The sequence below is a fragment of the Scylla paramamosain genome, chromosome 45, assembly GCF_035594125.1.
Source record: "Scylla paramamosain isolate STU-SP2022 chromosome 45, ASM3559412v1, whole genome shotgun sequence".
NCBI classification, from domain to species: domain Eukaryota; kingdom Metazoa; phylum Arthropoda; class Malacostraca; order Decapoda; family Portunidae; genus Scylla; species Scylla paramamosain.
In genome coordinates, this window is record NC_087195.1 from 3,712,599 (window position 1) to 3,736,296 (window position 23,698).

General features: G+C 37.8%; 1 long non-coding RNA gene across 1 annotated transcript in view; it reads right to left on the bottom strand.

The window, feature by feature from the left end:
• Window positions 1–15,254, bottom strand: part of LOC135094279 (uncharacterized) — a 220,936-nt gene extending 205,682 nt beyond the window's left edge. Inside the window, exon 1 of the long non-coding RNA XR_010263726.1 lies at window positions 15,101–15,254. This is a non-coding gene — a long non-coding RNA (uncharacterized LOC135094279). The remainder of the gene's footprint in view (window positions 1–15,100) is intronic.
• Between the last annotated feature and the right edge of the window lie 8,444 nt (window positions 15,255–23,698).

Here is a 23,698-nt window from a genome sequence, read left to right on the forward strand (position 1 = left end):
TACTACTACTGCTGGTGCTACAACTGCTTCTCAAACCACAACCAGCTAGTAGTAGTAGTAGTAGTAGTAGTAGTAGTAGTAGTAGTAGTAGTAGTAGTAGTAGTAGTAGTAGTAGTAGTAGTAGTAGTAGTAGTAGTCTTATTCTTTTCATTTTCTCCTCCTCCTCCTCCTCCTCCTCCTCCTCCTCCTCCAACCACCACCACCACCACCACCACCACCACCACCACCACCACCACCACCACCACCACAGCCAGCACCCCAGCACCAGCAGAGAGGAGAGCAGAGCAGAGGAGAGGACAGGCCAGGTGAGGCAGGCAACAGGTAACACACAGGTGCAAGAGGTCACCATCTCTTCTTATATGGGAAAGGAGAAGCGCATTAACCTCACCTACATTTATTTTTGTTCCAGGCCATTTTATTTCTGGAACAACTGGAAAGTGGTCTGTCCCGTTTCTGTGGAATATAATCATCTTCCCAGACAGTTCCAGACAAGGGAGGGGAGGGTGTATATCCATGTGAAGCTAACTGGTGGTGGTGGTGGTGGTGGTGGTGGTGGTAGCTGTTGTTGTTGTTGTTGTTGTTGTTGTTGTTGTTGTTGTTGTACCAGGAGGAGGAGGAGGAGGAGGAGGAAAACTGGAGGCAATAATAATGAAGAGGAAGAGGGAAAGGAAGAAGAAGAAGAAGAAGAAGAAGAAGAAGAAGAAGAAGAAGAAGAAGAAGAAGAAGAAGAAGAAGGAGAAGATGAAGATGATGATGATGAAGTAATGAAAGAACAAAAAGATTAATAATATTTCTTTTTCTTCCTTTTTTATTCTATTTTCTTTCTACATTAATTTCTTTTCTTCTCTTTTCTTTCAATCAATTTTCACATCGATTTATCTATTTCTTCTTGACTTTTTAATATTTTTCAACATTATTTCTCCTTTTCTTCATTTTTCTCTCACTTTTTTTCTATTTCTTTTTCTCATTTATTTATTTTTTCCAATTTTCTTCACATTATTTTCTTCCTTACTTTTATTTTTTCACATTTTTCCTCATTTTCTTCACATTAATTTCTCCGTTTTCTTCCCTTTCTTCTCCCATTTTCTTCACATTAATTTCTCCGTTTTCTTCCCTTTCTTCTCCCATTTTCTTCGCATTAATTTCTCCGTTTTCTTCCCTTTCATCTCCCATTTTCTTCGCATTAATTTCTCCGTTTTCTTCCCTTTCTTCTCCCATTTTCTTTTCCCCATTTTCTTCCCATTAATTTCTTAAGCGGCGCCGAAAAACGTCACTTTCCGACTCCACTTTCTCGCGGCGATTAGCAAGTGACGTCACGATAAGAGGAAGTGTGAGACGCGCTAATGGCAGGTCACGCGAGGTCACAGGTCACGCTGGCGATGACCTTAGCGGGGTCATCCGATAGCACCTTCTCCTGCGTCCTTCCTTCCTTCCTTCCTTCCTTCCTTCGTTGATTCTATTTTTATTTTTTCTTATTAATATTCTCTGTTAACTTTCTTTTTCTTTATTCTACTTTGGTTTATTGTGTTTCTTCTTCTATGGTTCTTCCTTCGCTTCTTTTTCTTCCTCCCTTCATTCTTTTTTTTTCTTGTTTCTATTTATACTTTCCTTTCTCCTCTTCTCCTTACGTTTGTTTTCCTTTTCTTTCGTCTATTTGTTTCTTTTCTCTCTTCTCTTATGTTTCTTTCTTCCACTTCTTTCCTTTCTTCCTTATTTATTCACTGTTTCTATTTCTACTCTCCTTTCTCCTCTCCGTATGTTTCTTTTCTTTTCTTTCTACTTTTTTTGTTTTGGTTCCTTCTTTCTTTCCTTCCTTCTTTCCTTTTCTACTTCCCTTTCTCCTCTTTTCGTTCTACTTTTACTTTTATTTCTTCTTTCTCTTCATTCCATATTTTCATTCTTTTCATTTCGTCTCATCTCCCTCATTCATTCTTTCTTCTCTTCTTCTCTTCTTTATTCTCCTCCTTCCCTTCTTTATTTATCCCTTCTCTCCTTCCGCCTTTTTCCTCCTTTATTCCTTTTCCCTTCTTCCTTCCTTCGTCCCTTCCTTCTTTCACTCTCTCTTATATCCTCAACCTCATTCTCTCTCTCTCTCTCTCTCTCTCTCTCTCTCTCTCTCTCTCTCTCTCTCTCTCTCTCTCTCTCTCTCTCTCTCTCTCTCTCTCTCTCTAAAGCAAGTCATGAAACGAGGCTAAGCAAGGAGAACGGAGGAGGAGGAGGAGGAGGAGGAGGAGGAGGAGGAGGAGGAGGAGGAGGAGGAGGAGGAGGAGGAGGAGGAGGAGGAGGAGGAGGAGGAGGATAAACAAGGAAGGAGAAAGGAAGGAGGAGGAGAGATATACTGGAGATTTAAAATAATAGACAGATAAAGGAAGGAAGTAAAGGAAAAATGAATAAAAGTTGCGAAGTGATGAAAGGGAAAGGAGGGATGAGATGATGAAAGAGAGGAGATAATAAAGAGGAGGAAGAGGAGGAGGAGGACGAAAGGAAGAGAAGACGAGGCAGGTATAAAGGTGAGAGAGAGAGAGAGAGAGAGAGAGAGAGAGAGAGAGAGAGAGAGAGAGAGAGAGAGAGAGAGAGAGAGAGAGAGAGAGAGAGAGAGAGAGAGAGAGAGAGAGAGAGAGAGAACAGGTTGCCTCTCCTCACCTATAATGAAGATATTATTTTTTGTTCAATACTGCTCAATACTCCCTTCCGGCCTCACAAATGACCTATTTTTCAATTACCTATTTTTTTACACCTGGCTAGACATGTAGTTCCCTTCCCCTTCATTCCTTCATTCCTTCCTTTACTCCTTTACTCCTTCCTTGCCCTTTACTCGTTCCTTCCTTCCTTCTCTCCTCTCTTTCTTGTTCTGTATACCTCCTTTCTTTCTTCTTCTTTCTTTCCTATTCACTAAGTTTGATATATATTTATTCCTTCCTTCCTTCTTTCATTCCTCTCTTCATTCTTTCCCGTCTTCTTCGTTTCTCTCTTGTTTTCCTTCTTTCCCTTTTCGCTTTTCCTTCTTGTTCAGTAAACTTAAGATGAATATTTATACGTATGTTTTCGTAGTTCTTTCTTTCCTTCTTTCTTTCGCCCGTTTGTTCCTCTCTCTCTCTCTCTCTCTCTCTCTCTCTCTCTCTCTCTCTCTCTCTCTCTCTCTCTCTCTCTCTCTCTCTACTTTATTGCCCCAAAACTCCTATGCATATTTATAACATTATTACTTATTATCCTCAATCTATAACTTTTTTTCTCTCCCCTTTCTATCAGTTTTTGGCGCCATTCCTTACCCTGTTATCGGGAGGGCGCTCTAATTCCATATTATTCAGGATTGAGGTGGACAAAAACAGGTTCAGATTATGTGAGATTTCGTTTTCTTTTTTTTTTCTCTCGTTTTCTTTTTTTTTGTATCCATGTTATCAGTGTTATCGGGACGTGTGGCTCGCATATCTTTAGCTAACAGGGCAGGAGCTATCACCAGTCCATTGATGAGAGCGATAAGGCAGGTTCGACCCTTTATTTTCTCCATTACTCGAGGTTTACAGGCGAAGGGAACACAAAAGAACACAAAAGAAAGGGCAAGTATAAGTCTTCATTAAACCGATACGGAGTTTTCGTCTTTAATTTTTTTTTCTCTCTCTCTGCAAAGGAACATAAAGGAAGAGCAAGTAGAAGTGTCCATTATTGTCGCTATTCCTCAAGGTTTACAGGCGAAGGGAACACAAAGGAACACAAAAGAAAGGGCAAGTATAAGAGAGAGGCGCAGACACAAGTGAACACAAAGGAAAAAGAAGAAAAAACGCCAATTCATTCATAAAACTAATAAGGAACTCTCTCTCTCTCTCTCTCTCTCTCTCTCTCTCTCTCTCTCTCTCTCTCTCTCTCTCTCTCTCTCTCTCTCTCTCTCATTTTCGTATCAGATCAGAAAAGACTTTCCATTACGTTTGAATTGAGTTATATTCGCTGCTAACCCTTTAACTCCTACTGTGGTGAGGTGCGGTAAGTCACACCCCGGCACCTGAAACACTTAATTCTGGTTATTACTTCATGCTATTTGTATCAAGGAGGAGGAGGAGGAGGAGGAGGAGGAGGAGGAGGAGGAGGAGGAGGAGGAGGAGGAGGAGGAGGAGGAGGAGATAAACTGGCCTGAATTTCAAGGGTAAGTGTTAAAAGCTTCCTCACCACAGCTTCCTTCACACTAGTTCCTCTTGTTACTTCACGCTTTTTAGATCAGGAAGGTGAAGGAGGAGCAGCAGGAGCAGCAGGAGGAGGAGGACGGTAAAATAAATAAATAAATAAAAAAAAAAAGGAAGAAAAAAGAAAAAAAGCTCCCTGCATTTTTACAAGTTTGGTTAAGAAATAAGAAAAAGCTCCCTGCATTTTTACAAGTTTGGTTAAGTGTGAAAAGATTACTCTGAATTTAGCATCCCTCACACTTAAACCGTGCTGTAACATCACGCTTAGGTATTTCACGAAGGAGGAGGTGAAAAAAAATAGGAAAAGAAAGAAAAAAGAAGGGAAAAAAGTACCTACAATTTTTTTGCGTTGTTTAAAACATTACTTCCCTTTTTTTTTCGTATCAACACAAAGGTAAAAAAAAAAAAAAGGAAAGGAGAAGAAGAAAAGAAGAAAAAAAGCACTACATTAAGTTATCATTTAAAACAATACTTCCCTCTTTTTCTTCACATCAAAAACGACGAATTAAAAAAAAAATCGAAAAAAAGAAAACGAGAAAAAACCTACAATTTCACCATGGTTAACTAAATACGACAACCTTCTGAACAAAACACCTCCCACTTAACACTCCCCACCAGACCCCCCCCACCCCCCACAGCAAAGTTCAGGTTAGCATGTTATTCCTCCCCACAAATTCGTATAAAAAAAGCAAGGATATAAAAAACGGGATACAAATTGGTGAGGTAAAGGTAGGTGTGCTTAAGTGTAGTGAAGATGCCTCTCATTACAGCATCTTTCACACTTAATTATCTCGTAAAGTGAAGATGAGAGTGTTTTCATTTCACGCATATTCATACCACGGAGGAGGAGGAGGAGGAAGAGGAGGAGGAGGAGGAGGAGGAGGAGGAGGAGGAGGAGGAGGAGGAGGAGGAGGAGGAGGAAGAGGAGGAGGAGGATGTTTAAGACTTAAAATCCATTATATTACGATCTTTCTTATCTAAAATTTAATTCTTTCTTGATCTACCAACTTTACTATGGAAGAGGAAGGGGGAAGAGGAAGAGAAGAGGAGACAAATGGAAAGAAGAAAGAGATAGAGGAGAAAGCTGAAAAGGGTAAAGAAGGAAGGGGGGAAAATAGAAATATATTAAAGGGTGAAGATGGAAAAAAGAAGCAGTGAAGGAAGAAAAAAAAGCAAAGAAGAAAGAAAGAAAGAAAGGAAGGAAGCAAAACAGCAAAAACACTCTTAGATTCCAACAAAAAGGAATAAAGTGAATAAAGAGAAAAACAAATGAAGGAAAAAAAAAACAGCTCAGGTAAAACATGAGTAAAAAAAAAAAGTGAGAAAAAAACACAAATGAATAAAGAACCAGACAAAAAAAAAGAAAAACGAAAGAAACACGACATAACACCAGCCATTAAAATAAAAAAATAAATAAATGACATTATCAAACTCAACAAACTGAGAAGCCAAAGACACCATACCAACAACAAACACACACACAAACCACTCTAACACACAAACCACTCCACTACACACCATCACCAACCCTGCACCTTGAAATCAGAGCCTTAACACCATCCAGACCCGCTCAGGTGCTCGTGAAAGGGGAGACTAAAGGAGACTAAAGGAGACTAAGGAAGACTATAGGAGAATAAAAGGCAAAAAAGGCAAAGAATTCAGATATTTAACACCCTGACACGCACTGGACTTTAAGAAAACGAACCATAGAAAACGAACCATAGAAAACGAACCATAGAAAACGAACCTTAGAAAACGAACCTTAGAAAACGAACCATACGAAACGAACCATAGAAAACGAACCATAGAAAACGAACCATAGAAAACGAACCATAGAAAACGAACCTTAGAAAACGAACCATAGAAAACTAACCATAGAAAACGAACCATAGAAAACGAACCATAGGAAACGAACCATAGAAAACGAACCATAGGAAACGAACCATAGAAAACGAACCTTAGAAAACGAACCATAGAAAACGAAACATAGGAAACGAACCTTAGAAAACGAACCATAGAAAACGAACCATAGAAAACGAATCTTAGAAATACAAAAAAAAAAATAAATAAATAAATAAGAAAACTAAATAAAAATGAAAACTTACTCTTCAAAGCCACTAAAGAGCAAAGAAGACTAACAAAAGACTAAAAGGAGAATAAAGACGAATACTGGAGGCCATAACATCATCAGCCAGACAAGGAATTTTCACGCTTATAACATAGAACAGCCAGCACGTGATATTACCACTTAATAATGGCGCCCTTTGGCTAAACACTCCACTAACATTTCAAAGTCCCCCCATTCGTTACGCTGGTCGGCTCGAGGATGGGAGGACCTGGGTGGGGTGTCTGGGTGAGGGGGTATGGGTGGGTGGGAGGGGGTAATTATGGGGTGGAAAAAATGGGGGTAAGGTACAGTTTGGAGGAGTTTGTAGTGAAGGGAAGCTGTTACCTGTTAGAGTGTTGTAGTTTTCACATAGGTTGTTTGTTGATTCCTTACCTAACTACTGTCTGCTTGTTTCGTCCACTACTACTACTACTACTACTACTACTACTATTACTACTGCCTCTATTTTTTTTTTCTCTCTTCATATTCCTTCACTTTTCCTTATACTCTTATTTTATTTTGCATTATTTTTACTTATTTTCTCTGCGGTTTTTTTTTTTTGTTTTGTTTTCTCTCTTCCTTCTTCTACTACTACTATTGTTACTATTCTACTATTTCTTCATTTATCGTCTTTATTTTCTTTCACACTGTTTGTACTCTTAGTTTTCTTTCTTCATCCTTTTCTCTCCTCCTCCTACTATTACTACTACTACTACTACTACTATTATTATTTTTCTTTCTACTTATTCACCTCCTTTCGTCACAACCTTATCCTTACGTTTTTCTTACTATTTTTTTTTATTTTCATATTTATACTTCTTATCTTCTTACATATTTTTCTTCATCTCCTCCTCCTCCTCCTCCTCCTTCTCTTCCACTTTCGTTTTACTTGTACTTCTCATCTCCTTTCACCGTTTCTTTCTTCACCTTCTCTTCTCTTCTGTTCTCTTCCTCCTCTTCCTACTCCTGATTCTCCTCTTTCCGCTCTTCTTCATCTGTTATTCACTATTTCTTGTCTTTCTTTTTTTTTATCTATTCTCTTGCACTTCTCTTCCTCCTCCTCCTCCTCTTCTCATATCGCTCTTCTTACCAATCTTTCTTGTAGTCCTTTTATTTCCTCTCTCTCTCTCTTCATCTACTTCCAACTAACCTCCTCCTCCTCCTCCTCCTCCTCCTCCTCAAACAAGACAGTAACAAGCACTTGACAGTTAGGTAGTTAGCCAGCAATTGAGCACCCGGACACATTCATCTCCTCCTCCTCCTCCTCCTCCTCCTCCTCCTCTTCCTCCTCCTCCTTAATCTGCATGGTATCTAAATTAGAACGTTACACAAATTGCTTGTCTAATTGAATGTAATTACCCCTTCACCTCAGCCCGTGGGAACCATCAACTAGTGTCCCAACCTGACCAGTGACGTGCCTCGCCCTAACGACCCAACTACCTGATTGCCTGATTGCACCTCGCGTCCCCAGATCTAAATACGTAATTATTATTGGTAGTCTGGTTTGTATATTTTACCTCTTCCTCCTCCTCCTCCTCCTCCTCCTTCTTCTTCTTCTTCTTCTTCTTCTTCTTCTTTCTGTTCTGTAAGAGTCTTCCTTCTCGTTCTTTATTTATTTTGTTCTTCATTTGTTTATTTCTTGTTTGTTTGGTTTGTATTCTTGTTTTCTTCTCTCATCTCATATTTTCACCTTAATTCTTTCCTTTTTTTTCTTGTTCTATATTCTTAAACGCTTCCTTATCTGTTTTCCTCTATTCTCACCTCAATTTTTTCTTCTTTCCTTTTTTCCCTTTCCTCTATTTTTTAACGCTTTCTTATCTCTCTCTTTTAGCCTCAATTCTTTTCTTTTTTTCTTTCTCCTGTATTCTTAAACATTTCCTTCTTTCTTTTCTCTATTTTCATCTCAACTCTTTTCTTCTTTTCGTTTTCCGTCAAGTATTTTTTAACGCTCTCTCTCTCTCTCTCTCTCTCTCTCTCTATCTCTCTCTCTCTCTCTCTCTCTCTCTCTCTCTCTCTCTCTCTCTCTCTCTCTCCAGCACTATGTTTCAAGGCCACAGATTACTGGACAGGTTTCTTTGGGTATTTTTTTTGTATTAATAGTGCAAATTTTTGTTAAACTACCACTGGAATAATGAAAACACTCTTGAAAACTTAAATTATTTCTTCCAGTCTGTAAAATGTGACAAGATAATGATTTGGCATATCTGTTTCCTCTTCCTCCTCTTCTTCATTTTTTTCCTCTCTCTCTCTTCATCTACTTCCAACTAACCACAACCACCTCCTCCTCTTCCTCCTTTTTCCTCTCTCTCTTCATCTACTTCCACCTAACCACCACCACCTCCTCCTCCTCCTTGTCCTCCTCCTCCTTTTCTATTTCTTCTCCTTACTCCTCTCCTTTCAATTCTTCCCTCTCCTCCTCCTTCTCCTCCTCCTTTTCCTTTCAAACTCCCCTCTATTTTTTTTTTTCAACCTTCCTTTGTCTTATTCCAGTGTCCATCTCTATCCTTTCCTCTTATCTCTTCTTCTTCTCCTTCTCCTTCTCCTTATTCCTCTGCTTCCAATTATTTCCTCTCCTCTCCTCCTCTTCCTTTTCCTTCCTTTTCTTATCTTAATTCTATATCTCTTTCAACTTTCCTTTGTCTCATTCCAGTGTCCATCCCTATTCTTCTTTCTTACCTCTTCTTCTTCTCCTTCTCCTCCTCCTCCTCCTCCCGTTTGGAGAGGCAATAAACATGTGATTTAAGTGGAGATGGGTGTGTTTTGACGTAATTACAGAACAACCTTGCATTAATTTGACAACTCAAAGGCAGAGAGAGAGAGAGAGAGAGAGAGAGAGAGAGAGAGAGAGAGAGAGAGAGAGAGAGAGAGAGAGAGAGAGAGAGAGAGAGAGAGAGAGAGAGAGAGAGAGAGAGAGAGAGAGAATAAATGTACAAGGGCGAAAAGAGATGCTCATAAAGTCACATTTGGAGGAGGAGGAGGAGGAGGAGGAGGAGGAGGAGGAGGAGGAGGAGGGAGACAATGGCAACTATTAATAAGACAGTCAGAAATATTACGAATTTCAAATCGATAAAAAAAAAAATTGAAAAATATGAAGAAAAGAAAAAAAACATTCTGGAGAACATTAATGAAAACTGATAAAGAAAAAAAAGAGACATCCTGGAAAATACAAAAGGGGAAAAAAAGAAATAATTTAAAGGGAAAACATCTTATAGGAAAAAAAAACACTAAACTGACCTATAAAAAAAAAAAATAACGAAAAAAGATCAAAGGGAAAAATGAAGCTTAGAAAGTATTAAAAGAAAACTGCCGGGCATCGCTATAAATAAACTGAGAAACTAAGTCAAGATAATTTACTACAATAAAAAAATAAATAAATAAATAAAAATAATCTATATTTACATTGACTTTCCTGAGATAATTTTCTTTTATCAACTTGTACATCGTAAGTCTGAATTAGGAGATGATGATGATGATGATGATAATGATGAGAGATTTACATGATAACCCTGATAAAATACACCGTTGATAATACACGTGTTTAGCAAAAATGTAACTAGTTTTGGAGTTATACAAGGGGGGTATATAATATGTGTGACTCAAATTTGAAAGTAATATCTCAGCTTTCATCTTTATTCCAGATTTTCATCGAACTAAAATGTTATCAGATTTACTTACAAGTCCATGATCAGTCTAGTAAAATATGACTTGCTTAACTAAACCACAGACAAAAAGTAGCATTTCTGACTCATATTTGAAAGCGATACCTAAGCTTTCATCTTTTCTTCTTTTTTTCCAGATTTTCATCAAACTAAATATCAACAATGCAAGTTAGACAATTTAACGATTTCTCTAGTAAAATATAACTTGCTTCTCTAAATCACAAATACGAAGAAACATTTATGACTACAACTTTCATTTTTTTTATTTTTTATTTTATTTATTTATTTTTTTTTTTATTTTTTTTTTTTACAGATTTTCATCAAACTAGCATATCAACTGTGTAAGGCAATTTAATGATCAGTTTAGTGAAATATAACTTGCTTTTCTAAATTACACGCAAAAAAAAAATAGCCTTCCTTGACTCAATCTGACATTTATCCGAGATTTTGTCCATATTCCAGATCATCATCAAGGTAAAATATTATCAGATTTACTCACGACAGTCTAATGGTCAGTTTAGTAAAATGTACCTTGCTTGCTTTCCTAAATCACAAACAATAAGTAGCATTTTTCCCTCAAATTTGGCACTGGTATCTGAATTTTCATCTTTTTATTTCAGATTTGTATCACGCTAACATATCAAGCGTAAGACAATGATCAGTTTAATAAAATATAACTTGGTTTCATAAATCACAAAAAAAAGTAACATTTTTCACTCAAATTTGACGCTGGTATAAAAATTTTCGTCTTTTTACTTACTTTTTACTTTAGCATATCAAGCGTAAGACAATTTAATGATCAGTTTAGTAAAATATAACTTGCTTTCCTAAATCACAAACAAAAAGTAACAATTTTCACTCAAATTTGACGCTGGAATCGGATTTTTCGTCTTTTTATTTCCGATTTTCATCAAATTAACATATCAAGTGAGAGACAATTTAATGCTCAGTTTAGTAAAATATAACTTGCTTTTCTAAACCGTAAACAAAAAGTAACATTTCTGAGTCAAATTAGACACTGGTATCTGAGTTTTCATCTTTCCTCGAGGCTTTCATCAAGTTTGCATCATTAGTTTCAAGCAAGAGTTAACCAGTATTCTCAATCATTCATCCCTTTCTCTGGTAAACTCTGGAACTCCCTGCCTTCTTCTGTATTTCCACCTTCCTATGACTTGAATTCCTTCAAGAGGGAGGTTTCAAGACACTTATCCACAAATTTTTGACCACTGCTTTGACCCTTTTATGGGACTGGCATTTCAGTGGGCATTTTTTTTATTAGATTTTTGTTGCCCTTGGCCAGTATCCTTCCTACATAAAAAAAAAAAAAAAAGGACAATTTAATCACGAGTTTAGTGAAATGTAACGTCCTTGCTTTGCTTAAATTACACACAAAAAGTTGCATTCCTGACTTAAATTTGACAGTGGTACCAGTTTCCATCGTTATCCAAGACTGTCATAGATGTAAAATATTAGAATGAGGAAAAAATTAGACAAATATCACTTTTTTTTTTAAGTTACACATACAAAACAAAAAAAACAAAAAACTTTCCTGGTATAAATTAATAAAGGTTTAATTTCCCTATTCGTCTAAGCTTTTCCCCAGTTAATATTATCAGTTTTACCAATGGCAGTTTAATGATGAGTTTAGTGAAATACACCTTCCTTTTCCTAATACCGAGTAAAAGGTAACACTCCTGACTTGGCAATTCGGGTCAGATTTTCGTGTTTATCAAGGTTTTTCATCAGTTAACATCATGAACTTAATGAATAAATACTTACTGATGGGATAAAGAACATTTCTGACACCAGGATGGGTTTGTTTTTCGTATTTTCAAGGTTTTTCGTCATTAATATTAAGTTCGATTTTTTTTTTTCATGTTTCTCAAGATTTTTCGTCATTGTTAATATTGTTTTTATTCTTTTCCTTCTTTTTTTTTTCTAAGGCAAGCAAGGTCATGGCAAGTTCAGTAAATACATGCATCCTTCCTCCAAATTACATAAAAAAAAAAATGAGGGGTGATTTTGACATTTAATTGACAATACAGTTTTTGCCTTTACTTTTATCACAAAATTTCATCAATCTTAACATTATCAGTTTTGTGCAAGGCCATTTGAAGCATATAATGATAACCTTAATGACTGTACTTGCCTTAACTTAAATTACAAGGAAGCGACACTTTGGCACAAATTCACCCACTTAACGTCTAGATTTTCATCACTTTTATCTAGGATTTTCATCACATCGCTCAGCATAAACGTGGATTAAGAGATAAAACTTGATATCTTGATCACCCTAATAAGCACACGCCTGGGCCCAGAGCAACATACGAGCAGAAAAAGGCAGAGAAAGCAGGGTTCTAGTTTAAACTCCTCCGTCAGTTTTATTTAAGATCTTTTATTAACTTCAACTCCAAAAAGATAATTAAAATGTGGGATGATGATCAGCTCCTCCTAAACGACCATTTTAGAGAACTTCAATTACGGTGATTGGGAAGTGGGAGGTTTTTTGGTGGTAGTCTAACTCAACGTGACCTCAGCCTTCCGCAAAGCAAAGAGGTGGATTTGGTAAGGTTAGGTTAGGTTAGGTAAGCTTACGTTAGGTTAGGTTAAGTTAGGTTTGGTGTTTTGCATTTGCGAAGAAGACAGAGAGAGGTAGATAGATAGATACACTGACTGAATGATACACAGAAACAAAGAAAGAGGAAGAGAAGGAATAGAAGTGTGTGTGTGTGTGTGTGTGTGTGTGTGTGTGTGTGTGTGTGTGTGTGCGTGCGTGCGTGTGTGTGTGTACCGATGGGGGGTACAGGTGACGCAGTGTGTTTTTGTTCGTGTGTTCGCCCTTGGCCAGACTCCTTGTCACGTAAAAAAATAAAAAATAAAATAAACATGATAACCACAATAAAATAATGATAATAATAACAAAAGCAACAAAAACAACAAGCAATAATAATAATAATAATAATAATAATAATAATAATAATAATAATAATAATAATAATAATAATAATATGAAGAAGAAGAAGAAGAAGAAATGAATACATAAATAGATAAGTAATAAATTAAACATAAATAACATAAATGAAATGAGATATAGAAAAGTAAACACGGCACACAGATAAAGAAAGCTAAATAAAAACAAAATTAAAAACAAAACAAACAAATCAATAACAAAATATATAAACATCAAACAAAAATACAACAAACTGATAAATAAATAAATAAATAAATAAATAAACAAATAAATGAACGAATAAATAAAACGACATAATTTTCTATAAACATTCTCAGCGCCTTGCCAATTGAAGCCACGTGGCATTTCGGTGCAAATAACCCCTCTGAAAATGACTTAACTCTCCCTTAACAAGACTCGCCCGCTGTACAATTACCCAAGCAGCTGGGACTAATGTGCAGAAAAATAACATGTTAATGAACCTTAATTGTAAGATCAGTATTTATTAACACTGGTAAGTTTATTCAGTTGATTTAACCTCGTTGGGCATAATCCTGTAACTGTAGTTCATGTGTGTTTATCTTTTCATTCATTCATCTTCTCTGCTTCATGTTACAGCTTGATAGAAATTTAGATACTTGAAAGGCGACACTTGCAGGAAAAGATATCATTGAATACCTAACAAAACTTTCGTAATTCCGGGTTAATTTTTGACTATTAAAATTGCCCAGAGTCGCTGCAAATAAAGTACCAAGTGCCATTAGGAGAGTCAATGAATCCTATGAAGCTTCGAAACTATAATTCCTGCCGCACTTTAAATGAAAACATACGAATATTTAAAAGATATCAAAACACCAATCTTTCTATAACAAGGGTATCTGTTTACCAATATTAGTGAACTACGTGTGGGAGAACAAGATATATATACAGAACCAAACTCGCTCTTTAGTCCCCCCTGAGCCGCTGAATAGAAAACGGTGTGCGGCAGTTCATCAGCTGTTGAGTAACGAGGTTCAAATCATTGTTTACCTGCTTGCTAATTCACACCTGGAGGATTGAAGGCAACCCCCCCCCTCTACCCCGTCGTCTCCCAGTCACCCCTTCCCCTCACCCACCCCTCTCCTCTCCAGTATTCCACCTCGTCCCCGTTTTCTTTTTAAATACTTGGAGACTCGTTTTCTTCAAGAAGTTTAAAAGGTGGTAAAAATAAATAAGATAGAATAGATAAAAAAAAAAAGTTTGTGTGTTAAGTTGATGAGGTGTGTGTGTGTGTGTGTGTGTGTGTGTGTGCTGAGACAAAAACAAAATAAATAAATAAATAAATGGTGTAAAGATAAAAGCATTGCCTAACACACACACACACACACACACACTAATAGACCTAAGCGTGACAACTACTGGTCGCACAGGACCCCCACCTGTTCTCCTTGTCGATACGAAAGAAAAACTTGTATTAATATCAAAATCTGGCTTTTTGTTTGTCTGTTTGTGGTAAGTTATGACAATAGTGCTGGTGGTGATGGTGATGGTGAAATATATTAGAGGTGATTTTAGAGATAACAGTGGTGGTGATTGCAGTAGCAGTGGTTGTGGTAGTGATGGTGGTTGTGGTGGTAATGGTGGTGTCTGCGGTAATAATGGTGGTGGTAATAATGATGACTTAAAAGGTTGACAAGACAGAATTTCTCTCTCTCTCTCTCTCTCTCTCTCTCTCTCTCTCTCTCTCTCTCTCTCTCTCTCTCTCTCTCAATTACAAAACAAACCATACCACAATTTCCTTACATAAAAACACAAAACGCTATAAACCCCCATCACTTCCCTCTACACACTGTACACCCCTTAACCCACCCATCACTGCCCACAACCCATACAAAAACCCATAACACAGCCTAACCCGCCCCTAATCTACCCATCACACACTAATAGACCCCCATTACCCATACAAGGTCCCAAATAGACCGTAACCAACTTTAACCCATAATTCACTGCCCATAATCCACACTACCACCCCTTTACCCCCATCACCTCCCCATTACATAAATTCCCCTTAATTCCCCTCATTCAAACCCATACAATACCCCTCAAGCCCTAAATAACCCTTAAAACTAAAGAAAATTCACAGAAAAACACTGGAGAACCAACAGCAGAATATAACAAAGGTTGATAAACAGAAGACTTGATAAATAAACGTAAATAACTCATAAAATACCTTATCTGGAGAGTGTTTGACTGTCCCTGCAGGTACCAGGTAATTGCAGGTACTCGTATACAAGGGCTCTGTTGCAAGGGACGCCGTGGAGACGAGGAAACACAGAAAAAAAGGTTTAACCGGCAGACGTGAATGGGGGTAGGCAGGGTATGGCGGTGGCGGACGGACGAGGGAGCGGGTGGATGAGACGGTGGGATGGTTCTTTTTAGTTTTCTTTTTTAATATATTTTTGTTGCTATTAGTGTTTTGGGTTTATTATTAATAGAATTATCTAATACTTTTTTTTAATCTCTGAATGCTGTAGAAGTGTAATGTAGCGTTTGTTCGTTTGTTTGTTTTTATTTGCGTGTTTTGTTTTTCGTTTCCGTAGCCTAGTCTCGTTTTCTATAGCTGTTATTACTCGTATACTGTGTTAATTAATACGTGGGTAATAGTTTCCCTCTCTCTCTCTCTCTCTCTCTCTCTGAATGTCGCTGAAGTTTGACATTATTTATTTATTCATTCATTTGTTCATTTTTTGTCTTATCTAAGTGGCTTATTTTCTCGTATTCGCAGGTATTCGTAGCCTAACACCGGTTTTTTTTTTTTTAATTTGATCTAAGTTTATTTATTTTAAAGACTTAAGAACAACAGTCATAGGCTAATAATAACTAGAACTACATATGAATAGTTTAATAAGCCTAATCAATGAATGAAGGAAGACTAGACACTTTACAATGCTTATTTTATGAATGGGTAAGTAAGATTTATTTATGAATGAAAGAATACGAGCCTAAGAACTTTTTTTTTTCTTTATATAGCTTGAAATACTATTAAGTGAAGGTAAGTTTTATTAATAAGTGGAAAAGGTACGTATATATTCTCTCTCTCTTTCTCTTTCTCTCTTTCTCTCTCTCTCTTAGTACAAAAGAAATAAGAACAAAATTAGAATAAATAAATGAATAAAACAAGTGCACTGTATGACAACATTTCCCGATCTTGACTCTGACCTGTCTGACGTACGACTCATGATTACTACAAGCTACAGTGCGATAGGCGAGCAGTAATTACGGGTTGCACTGCTTGTTAGGGCCAATTATAGCAGGTGTGAACGACGGGGCTGCCTCATTAGGGTGAAAATAGGTGAGTGAGTTGGTTTATGTGTGTGTGTGTGTGTGTGTGTGTGTGTTGGAAGATGATTTAATTGTGTTGCGGTGGTGGTGGTGGTGGTGGTAGTAGTAGTGGTGATGGTGGTAGTAGTGGTGGTAGTGATGGTGATACTATTATTGTTATACTACTACTACTACTATCACTATCACCACTACACACACACAAACACACACACACACACTTTCCCTTATCAAAAATCTATTTTATACCTTCAATTAAACCAAATCTTACAACAAAGAGGAAATTTTGGCCAATAATTCAGATAAACATAATAAAAGCTATAAAACAAGAGGAAGAGGGTGATTAAGAGTACAAAGATGTGTTCCTCTTAATTTGGCGCGAGAGGGGAGGGGGAGGAGAAGGGAGAGAGGGAGAGAGCGGAAGGGAAAGTGTAAGAGGAAAGGGTTAAAATTGTGTTTGGGAAGGTTTGTCTCTCTTTCTCTCTCTCTCTCTCTCTCTCTTTCTCTCTGCTCCCCAAATCCTTCCTTCCCCTCTTATTCCTCTTTTACTGTCTTATATTATCGTCTTCTGTCCTATTTTTCCTTATTTCCTTCTTTCTTCTCCTCCTCGTCTCTCCCTTCTCTTCTTCCTTGTTGTCCTCGTCCTTTTTCTTCGTCTCTTTATTCTTGTTCTTTATCTTTTCATCTCACTCCTCTTCCTCTTCTCTGTATTAGACCTTCGCCTCTTCGTCTTCCTCCTCTTCCTCTTCCTCTTTGCTGTTCTCCTCGTCCTTTTCATTTCCCCTCTTCCTTATGCTATTTTCTCTTCTTATCCTCTACCTCCTCATCTTTATTCTCATCTTTCTCTTCCTCCTTTAATTTATCCACCTAGCTCCTCCTATTCCTCATTATCCTCATTGCTGTCCTCTTCCTTTATCTTGTCCTCCTCCTCCTCCTCCTCCTCTTCCATGTTCTCTTGCTTCCCTTAAAATTAAGACATTATTTCAATACCTCGTGTCATCTTTTTGGTCTAAAACTACCAATATTTGAAGGGCAGCGCTCCCAGAAGGCTGTGCGCGGGTCAAGGTACCCTAATAACAGCTTGTCCTGCGCGTATTAAGAGCAACGCTATCAGAAACATATCCTTCACTCCTATTGGCTTAGATACGTATCGATTAAATTGGGTCCAAGCTCGTAATTGGTGGGTGGGTGACGAAAGGGGCGTGGTCCGGTGACGTGTGGCGATAAGCAGCCAATCACGTCATTAGGATTTTTGTTTTGAGTTTAAGTATGTGGTGATGGAAGGGTGGATGCGTGGTGGGTATGTTTGTTTGTTTGTTTGTTTGTTGTTTGTGTTTGTTTGTTTGTATGTAAACCTTATGGACCTTTTTTTATTTACCTTTTTATTTATTTATTTATTTCTCTGTAAGGACTAGCACCTCAGTGGGCCTTTTCTTTAAATATATACATAAAGTCAGCTGTCCTTGGTCATTACACTTACACGAAAAAAATAAACAAAAATAAATAAATAAATAAAAATCTTAATATACACTAGCAATATACATGAAAATATACACACTTCACATAGTATACCTTAAAAATACACCACTGTACACCAATATACTTAAAAATGCAGCGTTTGTTTGTTGGCAGTCTCTAACTAAACCAATTAATAAACACACCTTTTTATTCCACCATGAAATAAATTAGGTAGAAAGTAGAAGGATGAAGTCTCTCTCTCTCTCTCTCTCTCTCTCTCTCTCTCTCTCTCTCTCTCTCTCTCTCTCTCTCTCTCTCTCTCTCTCTTACTTTGTCTTCCGTTTCTTATTTTTTTCCTTCTTTTCATACATATTTTTCTATATCCTTTCTTCTCCTTCCTCTTCTTTTACTTTTTTGTTTTTGTAGCAGCAGCAACAGTAATAGTAGTAGTAGTAGTAGTAGTAGTAGTAGTAGTAGTAGTAGCAGTAGTAGTCTCAGCATTATGTCAGTAGTAGTAGTAGTAGTAGTAGTAGTAGTAGTAGTAGTAGTAGTAGTAGTAGTAGTAGTAGTAGTAGTAGTAGTAGTAGTAGTAGTAGATCTGAGTGTCCAGGTAAATTCTGCACAGTTTACTCGTACATGCAAGATCAAGTCAGATAAGGTGATGGCGCCGCTAAGGAATCCGCCCCTTGACTTTACTGACAATAATAATATGAAGCTCAGGACGATACGAGAATAACAATAAACTTCTCGTCACCACCACCACCACCACCGCCTCCACCACCACCACCACTATTACAGCCATCCACTAATACCACCACCACCATCACTGTCACCCTCACTATCAGCATCACAACCATTTTTGCAGGTACTTAACTTAATTTCACTACTACTACTACTACTACTACTACTACTACGAAGAAAAGATAGACATACAAGAGAAAGGAAAAAATAAGAAAAGGAGGTGTAGGGAAGAAAACTCTCTCTCTCTCTCTCTCTCTCTCTCTCTCTCTCACGCCTGGCCCCTAATAAGGTCACCCGGGCTAGGGGACAAAAAATATCGCAGTCTCCCGTACGTCAAAACCCGGATCCCATTTTCTTTGACGTGCCATCACCGCGCGGGATAAAGTGAGGTCTGGAGATAAAAATTGCAAAGAAAATGAGGACGAGCGGGGATGATGGCCATTAACACACACACACACACACACATACACACACACACACACACACACACACACACACACACACATTATGATTCCTGAAATTCTCATAATCTTTGTCAAAACAGACCTACATGTTACTACAACCCTTTCAACCCTTTCAGTACTCTTTAACACATCTTTCCTTAATAGCTAACCACTCTGAGACATCCTTCCTTGTTCTCCAGCCATATCCAAACACTGTACAGGTTAGAAATTGTAAAATCTATTCTTTTTTTTTATTCCCTTCTTGCTTGTAGATGACAGTAAATGTTCCGTGTGTTCCTTTTAGTGCTGTGTAGTGATGCGTGTCTCAGTGAAAGGGTTAAATCTCCTTAGACTTCCTTTTAAATTCTCTAGAACTCCTTTTTAATCTCTACGGAATCCTTTAAACCTCAACAGTACTTCTTAAACCCTCATATTTCTCTACAAACTTCACTACACACCTTTAAACTTCATACAACTCTTTCAAATTCTCTGCTTGCCCTTTAAAAGCATTACAGCCCTTTACACATGCTTCAACACCTTAAATTCTTCTAAACTAACTGAAAACCACCTTATCAACCACATTACAAGTTAACAGGAGACGTTTCACCCTTGACATCCTTAAGAATCACAAACCTTTAAAGAAACACCTTAAAAATCTTGTTGGTATTGCTAAACCTTCTTTTCCTGCATTAAAATTACCCTCAATCTCCTTAAAAACACTGAGAAACACCAACACAAGAAGCAGAGGTTGTCCAGGTACCTTAGAATCACTTCCCAGAATCCTCTTCTTCTTGCCAGCGCGCCAAACACCGCCACGCCACGCTGTACCCCGCAGCAGTCTTGATCTTGATCCTGCTTGTTGGAGGCCGCAAAAACTGGTCCTCTTTTAATACATCTTAATCAGATCTGGCAAAAAACTGTCAATTTTCGAAAGATTTACACACGGGGAGGGGGACTCGCAAATTACCTAAGGGGATGAGTGGAGGAAGGGGGGGGGGAAGGGGTAGGAGTGGCCAAGGGGGTGTAGTTTGCATGTGGTTTTCGCGTCAAAATTGTTATAATAATGCGGTGTTATAACTCCTGGGCTGGCTGTACGCGGTGACCAGCCCAGCGGTTATTACTTGGGGGGGGGGTAAGGAGGAGGAGGGAGCAGGAGGAGGAGGAAGAAGAGGAGGAGGAACAAGTAGAAGAGAAGGTGGTGGAAGGCCATGGAAAGAGTAAGAGAGAATGATGTACGAAGAAGAGGAGATGGGAGAGGAGAAACAGAAGGACAATGAAAGGAGGAAGAGAAGTAGATTGAAAGCCACGGTAAACTACGATTAAAGAAGAATGAAGGATGAAGAAGAGGAGAAGAAGAAAGAGGAAAAGCAGAAGAGAAAGAAACAAAAAAGATGGAGAAGGGAAAGAGAAGGAAGGAGACATGAGAAGTAAGGTTTGAAAGAGAATGAAGGATGAAAAAGAGGTGAAGGAAGAGAAGAAGGAGAAAGAGGAAGGGAAATATAAGCTGGAAGAAAAAAAAAAACAAGGAGAAGAAAGAAGAAAAATGGAACAGGAGGTAGATGTGGAAGAAGAAAAGGCGAAGAAAGTACAGGAGCAGCAAGGACGCGGAGAGGAAAGAGGAGAAGGAAGAAGGGGGGGAAAAAAAAATTAATAACAGCCTTCTCTTCTCTTCCCTTCCTCCCTCTCGTTCGTTAAATCTCCAACAACTTAATACAACTCTTAACAAAACTTTACAAAACCCTTACCTCAACACACACACACACACACACATACACACACGTACTACATCCCCATAACATACATCACTAATAATAAAAAAATAAAAAAAGGGAAGAGAAAAACATCTTCCTACTTGCAATACATTTTCTCGCACAGACACGTCCACTCCTCTCTTCCTGTGCGCTGGAGACTCAAATTTGCCCGTAAACTCCAACAACAGCCTCATTTCCCGCGTAAACAGGTTTTTTGACAGCTTTCCACCGCGCGGAGGTGAACACAATGAAAAACAGACTGAAAAATATGCAGCGAGTGATGCTAAACTGACTAAACCTAGCGAGGCGGTGAGGAGGAGGAGTGGGAGAGACTGAACGAGCGATTGTGTGAAGTTGGGTGATTAGGTGTAGCTTCGCGATTGGGTGAGTTTAGTGGATTAAAGATGATTAAGGATTGGATGAGGATGTGATGGTGCTGGGTGACTGGGTGAATGATGGTGTGGGATGGTTAAAGCAGGACTGGGGGAGAAAAGTGATTGAGAAAGAAGAGACAGGTATGTTTTTTTAAATTCTGTATCTGCGTTTGGTTAGGTTAGGTTAGGTTAGGTTAGGTTAGGTTAGGTTAGGTTAGGTTAGGTTTGGTTAGGTTAGGTTTGGTTAGGTTAGGTTAGGTTAGGTTTGGTTAGGTTAGGTTAGGTTAGGTTAGGTTAGGTTTGGTTAGGTTAGGTTTGGTTAGGTTAGGTTAGGTTAGGTTTGGTTAGGTTAGGTTAGGTTAGGTTAGGTTAGGTTAGGTTTGGTTAGGTTAGGTTAGGTTAGGTTAGGTTTGGTTAGGTTAGGTTTGGTTAGGTTAGGTTAGGTTAGGTTTGGTTAGGTTTGGTTAGGTTTGGTTAGGTTAGGTTAGGTTAGGTTTGGTTAGGTTTGGTTAGGTTTGGTTAGGTTAGGTTTGGTTAGGTTAGGTTAGGTTAGGTTTGGTTAGGTTTGGTTAGGTTAGGTTAGGTTAGGTTAGGTTAGGTTAGGTTTGACTCCGTGAGCTGTTTTTATTACTGAATATGTGAAGCGATGGATGAAAGGATGACTCAATGGACAGATGGAGAACCGAGATTTCAAAATACAAAATACGCAAAGATACATAAAGATGTTTCAGATAAAATGTTAGAATAAAAAAAAAATAAAAAATTCTCTACACGTCTTTAGTTAATTAGTTAATTAGTAGAGGTAATACCAGCGTGATATCAAGGACTTTATATATTTACCAATCTGTCTGTCTGTCTATCTAACAAAACCCGCATGTATCTATCAGTCTATCTATCTATCTATCTATTTATTTATTTATCTATCTATTTATCTTTTTATTTATCTATCTATCTATCTATCTGTCTATCTATCTATCTATCTATCTATCTATTTATCTATCTATATATCTATCTTTCTATCTTTCTATCTACCTACCTACCTATCTATCTATCTATTTATCTATCTATCTATGTATCTACCTGTCTATCTATATATCCATCAGTCTATCTATCTATCAATTCATCATCACACTTATATAACAGTCTGCCTGCCCGCACTCTTAACTACCTACCTAATAAACTATAATATTAACATCTCTATTGACACACTTAATTGTATAACTAACACACCAAAACACTACAAATTTAACCTGAAACTCCACAACCCTTACACAGGTGAATGTTAGCAAGCAGCACCAAGACGAGCAGGTGTCAAAGAAGGAGCAGGTAAACACAGGTAAGGCGCCACACCTGACGGAATGCAGGCCTATTGTCTTCACGCTAATATGCGATTTAACCCTTTATTTGGACTCACAGCCTTGCACTTACGCCGGGATAGGAAAGTGGGTGAGGTGAATGAAGGTGAGTAAGACGCAGGTGGTTGTTATTCACGTTTAAATAGTAAATGTGTGCAGTTATTTAAATGGGGAAGAAATTAATATGTTGGCTGAGGTTTGATTTTAAGTTCTTGTTTTTAAGTGGCTTTTGCATGAAGGTAAGAAGGTAAAGGATATGAGAAATTAAAGGGGTTTGGAGTTATTAGAGATACAGTAAAGGTTTGTGTATGAAGTTTTGTTGATTCTAATATGTATTGTGAAAGAGATGAACGCATACACACACACACACACACACAAAGTAAACAGTAGAGAAAAAAATACAAGTTTCTATTTCACCTTCCTTAGACGGAACAGATTTGAGACACACTAACAAAAGATTAAAAAAAAACAAAAAGGAGTTTCCAGTTTTTATTAAGCGGAACTGACTTGAGACAGACAGACAGTAACGAAAGACTTAAATAGAAAAAAAAATACAAGTTTCTATTTCACCTTCCTTAGACGGAACAGATTTGAGACACACTAACAAAAGATTAAAAAAAAACAAAAAGGAGTTTCCAGTTTTTATTAAGCGGAACTGACTTGAGACTGACAGTAACGAAAGACTTAAATAGAAAAAAAAAAAGTTCCCATTTCACCATTTTTTGATACACGAAACAATAACGAAATAACAAAAAAAAGGAACACTAAACAAAATAAATAAAAAATAAACAAACAATAACGAAACAATATAGAAAAAAAACACTTTCCTTATCACCCTTACCAATAAAAAAAAAATGTCCCCCCTTAAAAAAATAAAAGAAAACTAGAAATACCACCCCCTCATACCCCCCCCTATTAGGTATGCAAATTAATGTATTGTAACCGCGTGTCCTTCACAGAGTCACTCCCTTGCAGAGCCGCGGTGTGGGCAGCCTCATTAGGGGTCAGCGGCTCACCTCACATGACCTGGATGCAGCAAAGTGGTCAGCGCGGGACAAGAGGTCAATACTGTCGCTTGGTGGGTGGTGGTGGTGGTGGTGGTGGTAGTAGTAGTAGTAGTAGTAGTAGTAGTTATACATGCTTTCGTATTGTTGTTGTTGAAGAGAAAGGAAGAGAAGAAAAGAAAAGAAAAGAAAAGAGAAGATACGAGAAAATATGAGAAGAGAGGAGTGCAGAGAGAGAGAGAGAGAGAGAGAGAGAGAGAGAACAGAACCACTTGACAAACATAGACAAGTAGAGCAAGAAGAGAACAAAATAAAAAAAAATAAATAAAATAAAAAGGAAAACTAAAAAAACAGAGCGAGAGA